Genomic DNA, 8,082 nt, shown 5'->3' with positions numbered 1-8,082 from the left:
GATGAATTCTAAAATTGCTCATAGGATTCAAGATAAGGCAAAGTGCCAAGACTACCCTGTTCGGGTCTGTATTATGGGAAAATTTGAAACAAATAAGTAATTTTAACAAAAAAAATAAAAAATTAAGCTTTGGGTAAACGTAATTCAAAAAATAAGCGTTTTCATGTCTGAGTCTAAGGTCAGGTATGTTCACAATTACTAACACAAACAAAAAAATTGGTCAAAATTAACTGCGAACATAAAAGGGGGAAAATGTCATAACGTTAGATGAGACAAAAAATGAAAAAAATGTTTGTTCGCAGATAGTAACTGCAAACAACATGTTTTCCAATTTTTTGTCCTATCTAACATTATGACATTGCCTCTTTTTTGTTCGCAATTAATAATTGTAAACAAACAATTTTGACAATGTTTTTTGTTCGTTGTTAGCAATTGTGAACATGTCTGACCTTAGGTTCGGACATAAAAATACTTATTTTTGAAATTAAGTTTACCTAAAACACATTTTTTTTAATTCTTTTGTTAAAATTACTTAATTGTTTCAAAATTTCATATTATGATATAAACCAGAGGCCAGAACATAGACAACCACTTTAATATTAAAATTTGAAAAATTAAAATAAATAAGTGTTTTTTAAAACTTTATTGTCCGAACATGAGGTTTGACATTTATTTGCTGTTAATAACAACGAACTAGAGAAAAGTCAATTAAAACTTTTTTTTTGAATAATACCTGATTCATTAATAAAGAGTCATACGACAACTACATCAAAGATAAAAATTAGCAAGTACATAACAACTGTAATCAACGATAATTCAAAATTAACAAAACTACGATCACGTATAAAAGATCTGATAATTCTAAATATCCTCTTCCACATCACTGTTTGACACAACTTTCTATGAAGGGGGTCTTTCGATCTGTTGTAGTCTTGAGATAAAATTGAATTTGATGTAGTTGATGTTAATTGCATTTTGGTATATACTGCATTATAGCATTAATTTCTACCAACAAATCAATTACAAACCAAACTTCATAACACAAAAGTCTCACGAAAAGAGAGATCAAAATCCAATATATGGGTAGAATCAACCCAATGAATGGGTAGAACAATTCTCATGTATGAAAAGGACAAATATTTATTCTAATCATATTTAAAAAGTTTAAAACGGACAAATTTAGAAACTTACCATCAACCAAAAGATTGATAATAACCCTAAATCAACTATGGAGATTAGGGTTTTTTCGAGATAAAAGAGAGAAAAGGAGTAGGAGGCGGTTAAGTCAAGAAAAACTTTGTTTTGCTTACAATAAATAAATATAGGTTCCTTATAAGTTTTTTTTTTTTTTTGCTAAAATGTGTAATTAAATAAAAAATCTTTGTTATTAACATGAGAATGTATTTTTCACATTTTTGACTTGTTCTTTCTCTCAATTTACAATCCCTTTTGTATGAGACCGTTTTACGATAAAATGATCTCAAACGAAAAAGTCATAAGTTAAAAAGTTTCTATTGATAGGCTATTTAATCTAAATATAAAATATGTATCTAATCTAAATATAAAATATGTTTTACTGTGAAACATGTTTTATACAAGAGTTTATGCTTAATTTATCACTATTTCTTGATATATATCTACTAACTATATTTATTTTTAAATTTCTCACTTAACAAAAATTTCACTCTCTTTTGTGATAATACTTATAAAACCTAATAACCGATCAAGGTAGAAAGAAAAAAGCCAAAACGAGGAAAATAAAACAGCACCATGACGCGAGGAGAAAGGGGAAGAGGCTAGAGAGAGAGAGAGAGAGAGAGAGAGAGAGAGTATCATCTCTAGAATTCTAATCATCCATTTAAAGAATTACACTTGATTGTTTAGGTGCATTTTATGAAATTTGTATGATTGAGTCAATTTTCTCGGAATAAGTTTGATTAAATTATTTTTTATTATGACGTTCTTGCAGATTCTTGCGAGTGGCGTGAAAAATTTGACGCTGATTCTGTGTATTTTCCGGCATTATGACTCTTCTCCATCGATTTTTGGCAATTTTATCTAACGATCATTTGTTGATGAACGATGGCCTCGTACGTTGTGGAATAGTAAGCCATATGGTATGGAGTTAACATGTCTTTTATTTTTTTTGTTTTTTATTTGAAATTCTGTTTGTACAAACTTTGAAATTGCTGAAGAGGAGTTATAATGGGAGAATGTTTTTAATTAGGGTAAAATTGTGGTTTGGAATGATTAAGCATTAGACATTTTTACTTGCGTATAATTTACGGTGAAGTTTATTTGTCTTTGATGAATTTGTCTTTGTTGAATTACGAGATGAAGGATTACTAAAGATCTTTTAATGACCTTTTTCGCTTTGAACTGCCATTGTAAGGAATGTGCCGAGATAGGAAACTACTATCAATTTAGGATCACAATTGGAAATTAGGTAGAGATCTTGTGATCTTCAATTTATCAGTTACAATCCATTGCAAAACAATGGTGTGCTCAAGGTATGGGGCAGAAGTCACTTAGTCATTTTTGAGAGTATAGGAATTATCAATTCTCCTTTGAGGAACTATTTATTGTTACCAACATATATAAGGAGCCCTCGACTAAGGTTGCTATATTTATAAGAGTGAGTTATGGTAATTAGTTATTTCTACATTATATTTCTAATATACAGTATCTGCATAATATTTTCTCTAATACACCCCACAGTCGAAGTGGGAGAAGGACCTAAGCCGAGACTTGATCTAAATGATGTGAACAAAGGAAAGGAAGACCCTTGGTTAATATGTCTGCATACTAAAAAGATGAAGGAACTTGTTAAACTCGGATATGATCAAAGGAAACTTTTTCACGAACAAAATAAATATCCATCTCGATATGTTTAGTACAATGGTGATGAATTGGATTATGAGACATGTGGACAACGCTAATGTTATCACAATACACAATGGTGGCCTTAGGCAATGGACAATGAAGCTCCAATAACCAATTCCTAATTCAAATAGTTTTAGTGATAACATTTGCAACACCTTTATATTTAGCCTTAGCACTCGAACAAGAAATAGTAGCTTGTCGTTTAGAATACAGGACATAAGGTTATCACCTTAAAACACACAATAGCCCGATGTGGATCGACTTGTATCAAACTACCCACCCCACTCTGTATCGGAGTAAGAAACCAATCCAAAGGCTGGAGAAGAAGTAAAATGAAGGCCATAATTCAAAGCTCCCTTGATATATTAAAAGATCTTCTGTAGAGCCAGAAAATGTTGTTATCCTAGATCATGCATAAAGAGGCAAATTTGTTGAAGTGCATATGATATGTCAAGATGAGTAATAGTAAGGTCTTGAAGAGCCCCAACAAGAAGAGACCCCACAAAAGGTTTATATAAGTGGTTGGAACTTGGATCAGCAACAAGTTTACCACTAGTAGCACTTAGTTTATACTTTATATCAACTGGAGTGGATGCAGACTTACATGACGACATGTCTACTCTCGCAAGAATTTCCTGTGCATATTTCTGTTGACATAACTATACCTATAAAGTATGATAGAGAACTAAGACCTTTCGTAGAAAATTTAGAGCTAAGAAGTCCAATAACCTTTTGCCTTAGAGTATCAGATGAACATGTTAGAATAACATCATCAACGTATAAAAGTAAATATGCAATTTTGGAACCATGATGATACTTAAATAGAGAAGGATCACTCTTACTATTGATGAAACCAAGAGACAAAAGGTAAGTAGCAAAACAGTGATACTAAGCCCTGAGAGCCTCCTTATGGCTATAGAGGGAGCGATAAAGAAGACACACATGTTTGGGTTAATGGAATCAACAAAGCCAAATGGTTGATGCATATAAATCGTTTGTTGCAAGTCTCCATGTGGAAAAACATTCTTGACATCTAGTTAGTGAAAGCTATTTTTTGAGTAACTTCAGAGCTTCACAACTGGACTAAAAGTATCACCACAATCAATACCATTTTCTTGCCCTCTTTAATTAGCCACCAAACGAGCCTTGTACCGTTCAAACTGACCATCAAACTTATCCTTATGATAAAACACCCACAAATTTCTAATCACATTCGTATCAGGAGTTCTCGGTACCAAATCCCATATATGTGTAGCAATCAAGACATTATATTCTTCACACATGGCATTATATCACTTAGTATCTTGAAGTACAGTTCGATAAGAATAGGGAATAGGTGATATGGGGGGTGAAAAGGACGGAAAAAGAGCTTAAGAAGCATATTTAGGATTTGGTTTAACAATTCCACTTTTGGATCTGATATGCATAAGCGAGGATGAGATTTTAAAGATGGATTTGTGATGGGAATATGAATTGGGGTGTCATGGACTCTCTGAACTAATGTTAGGTGGGTTTGACATGGGTGATGTGATGGAAATTTGTTGGTCATGAGAATTTGTATCACCTAAACCTTTATTGAAGAGTGGTTTTGACCCAAATGGCTGGTCTAGTAGGCCATGAGAAGAAATCGTGGCACATTTAAAGAAGGAAGAGAACCAACTGTTAATGACGTGGGATCAACTTGTTGAATAAGAGCAGAAACAACCCTATGGTCATCATTATTGAGACGTCCAACCAATTGAATTACAAGTCATTCTTTTGAGATTGGGTGTCCCAAAGCAGAATGTTGCACAAAAATAGATCGAATGTCCTTACAATAGTCCGAGAGAGAAGAAAACTGAGTCAATTCAATGGAGCTAAATTGATTCTCAAGATGAATAACATGGGTATCACGGAGCCACTTCCAAGCAGACTTGGCTGTGGCCTTGTCATTTAGAACTTTGAGAAGAGATGTGGAAATGGTATTATATATCCATTAAAGGACAATAGCATCCAATTGATCCCACACGTGAGGTCTTTTAATGGACGAGTCAATATAATCCAATGCACGGTACACTTTGGCAATATTGCAAAAGAGTGTTGCCTAGGGCGAATACTCTACCTTGTCGACTTCAAGAACTAAATGGGATAGAAAAAGTACTAGTAGTTGTAGTCTCTTCGTTATATAAAACATTAAAACTTGACATTATAGTTGATCAAACTATGTGTATAGTTTGAGAAGAAGACAACAATAAGCTTGTTTTCGTTGGTTTGTGGTGTCTTGGTCATATGGTCCTGTATACATGCAAGCATATGACAACATGACTAAAAATTTTGTAGCTAGGCAAGTCTTAAATTTATAATTTATGAAGAAGATAATATTGAAAAGTAGGATCACCTTGGTTTAAGTAGATCTCATTTTTATGCTAAGCTTCCTAACTAAGGAAATTCTCTCTTTTTTCTCGTGTGAAGGCTTTGTATAGGGCCACAGAGGGTACAAGACCATTGAATAGGAGTACTTACCACTTAGCTTGTTTTTCGTGTGTAAGGCTTTGTATACAGTGTTTCTCACCTGGATGAATTTGCTATTATTTCCTTTCTAGGTTGTGTTCATGAGTTTCTTTGGAGGAGTACGGGTGTGGTTTGTTTATTGCCGCTTGTTAGAGTAGTATGACAATTATCAATGAAGATACTCTACAAAGATTGAATAAAAGAATAGACAAAATTAAGAAATAACACGCAAATTTGAAAGGTAGGGAAAATCCTAATATCATTGTGATATATTAGACTATAAAACTCCACCCAAAACAATTGAATGAATCTTATTGGTTGAGAGTTTCTTGATTACATTGTATAATCCAAACTCTAATTGAAAAACTCCCCATAGTATGTTCTATGAAGAATAGAAGAAACCCCAAAATCCTCTCGCTAGAAACCCTAATTTTATTGTGGCACTTAGACTCTTAATTCCCAATTGATTTGATTAATATGATCTTCCTTAACTATATACGGCTTTTTAACAAGAGAAAAAAAAATGATATGCTATTTGAAATATAACATCTCGCGCTTAAAAACACAAGCCTTGACATATTTGCTTGATTTGGTTGAGCGGTTTAAGTGAGGTCAAGCAGCTGGTCGAGCGAGAGATCAGAAGAGATCAGTAGCTTAACCATTTTTGGTCAAGCGCCTTAACCTGGTCAACATATCTGCTGGATTGTCACTTGTATAAACCTTATCCAAGATCACCTTTTCCCTTTAAATGGTGTCTCTAATGTAGTGAAGCTTTATCCAAGATCACCTTCCATAGACATGGATGAAGGCCGAGGATCTGATGTCGCTTGACCTATGGCTCGATCAAGTCAAGGCGCTCGACCAGGTCGACCAGAAATGGTGAAGCTACTAATCTCTTTTGATCTCTGACTCACCAGCCGCTTGACCTCACTCAAATCGCTCGACTGGGTCGAGCAGATATGTCGAGGCATCTGTTTTTATGCATGGGCTATTATATTTCAAATAGCGTATCATTTCTGTTTTCTCTTGTTCCAAAGCCTATAAAAAGGTTATTGTGTATCATTCGTATAGTTAAGGAAGATCTTATTGATCAAAACAATTGTGACTTAGGAGTCTGAGTGCCACAATAAAATTAGGGTTTTTAGTGAGAGGATTTTGGGGTTTTCTTCTATCCTTCATAAAAGATACGAAGTAGGGTTTTTCAATTAGAGTTTGGATTATACACTGTAATCAAGAAACTGAATTATTAAGATTCATTCAATTGTTATGGGTGGGGTTTTATAGACTAATATCACATAGATATTAGGATTTTCCTCACCTTCCAAACTTGTGTGTTCTTTCTTAGTTTTGCATATTCTTTTATTCAATCTTTGTAGAGTATCTTCGTTGATAATTTCCATACTACTCTAACACAGCTCCCCCTAGACCCTGCTACTATACGGAATCAGGTATGATAGTATGTTATGGCATGGTATCTCTACCTTCTCGTTGAAATACATAGGCAGACTCAATTTCTTTCTTCAACTTATTTACACATTTCTTTCATCTACTCGTCTTTGTCTTATTTTTACAATTGTCTATAATAACTATAAATAACATTGTAGCAAATTCATTAGGGCATCAAAATATTTTTAAAATATAATAGGAGCAAAATATAACTCAGGTTGGATATTTGTACATGCCTTATCCAAGTGCTTGAAATGATTTTCTCATGCATTATTGATTTTCTCCGATCTCTATGATTTTGGTTAAAGTGAGGAGTGTTGAAGTCTGTTTACTCATGTAAATAGTGTTGAAGATCTACATGAACCTTGAATTTGAGGTGAGATCGAGAGACACTAAGATTTGAAATTTGAAATTTGAAATTTAAGTAAATAGATCAAGTTTGAGTTTAATTGAATTTTAAAGCAATCAAAAACTTGCAAAACTTTTTGTGAAATATAACATATTACAAAATAGTTTTTTATAATAATAATTATTATTATATATTTGATTCTCGCCTAAGCATAGTTTAATTGGTTTAAATTCAAACTTAGCTTATATGTTGTCAAATTTGTTTTAGAAACATTAACTTGGGTTATTTTGTTGAATCATAAATTCCAAAGTCTCAGTTTTCAACATAACATATTACAAAATGGTTGAAGCATGTTTTTAGTATGTCTGCTAATAATGTCTTTCTCAAAACTATCTTGAGAGATTAAAACTCAAAAGTTTGCTTCATGCAAATGCAAGGGTCAGTAATACATGTCCCTGAACTTTACAGTTTTAATTCTTTTGTTTTCATGTGGTCAATTGTATTATGATTAGGTTCCAGCTTTTTTTTTTCACCAAATTTTAGTGTAAGGTTGAAGAATTATTGATAGGTTAAAAGGGGAGGGAAAAATGATGTTCTTGATATTTTTTAGACAGTGAGAATTTATCTCTTATAACTAGGTAAAAAAGAAAAAGTCTTCGCGCCTTTAACTACTAGGTTTACCCCTTTTTTTGTTTTTATTAGAATTGTACTTGCAGTAAAAGCTCCGAGAGATAGACATTATTATTAGCTTGTATAGTAAATTGCCTACTTTGTACTCCCTTGTTCCTTTTAGATTGCAACCAAGATACATTACACACAAATTAAAAAATGGTGGAATTAAAATCACTTAAATTATGTGGATGATATTAACGAAAAGTTAAAATGTGTGGATCACAATATAAGAAAATAAATGG

General features: G+C 32.9%; 1 long non-coding RNA gene across 1 annotated transcript; it reads left to right on the top strand.

Annotated features, from left to right (window-relative positions):
• The first annotated feature begins 1,763 nt into the window (after positions 1–1,763).
• Positions 1,764–6,922, top strand: LOC130804197 (uncharacterized). The gene is made up of 3 exons (XR_009039988.1): positions 1,764–1,884; positions 1,970–2,117; positions 5,466–6,922. It is a non-coding gene; the product is annotated as an uncharacterized LOC130804197 (long non-coding RNA).
• The last annotated feature ends 1,160 nt before the right edge of the window (positions 6,923–8,082 follow it).

Source organism: Amaranthus tricolor, chromosome 17 (genome assembly GCF_026212465.1).
Source record: "Amaranthus tricolor cultivar Red isolate AtriRed21 chromosome 17, ASM2621246v1, whole genome shotgun sequence".
Classification (NCBI taxonomy): domain Eukaryota; kingdom Viridiplantae; phylum Streptophyta; class Magnoliopsida; order Caryophyllales; family Amaranthaceae; genus Amaranthus; species Amaranthus tricolor.
The sequence above is the reverse complement of the archived record's forward strand: the minus strand, read 5'-3'. Positions and strand labels throughout refer to the sequence as shown.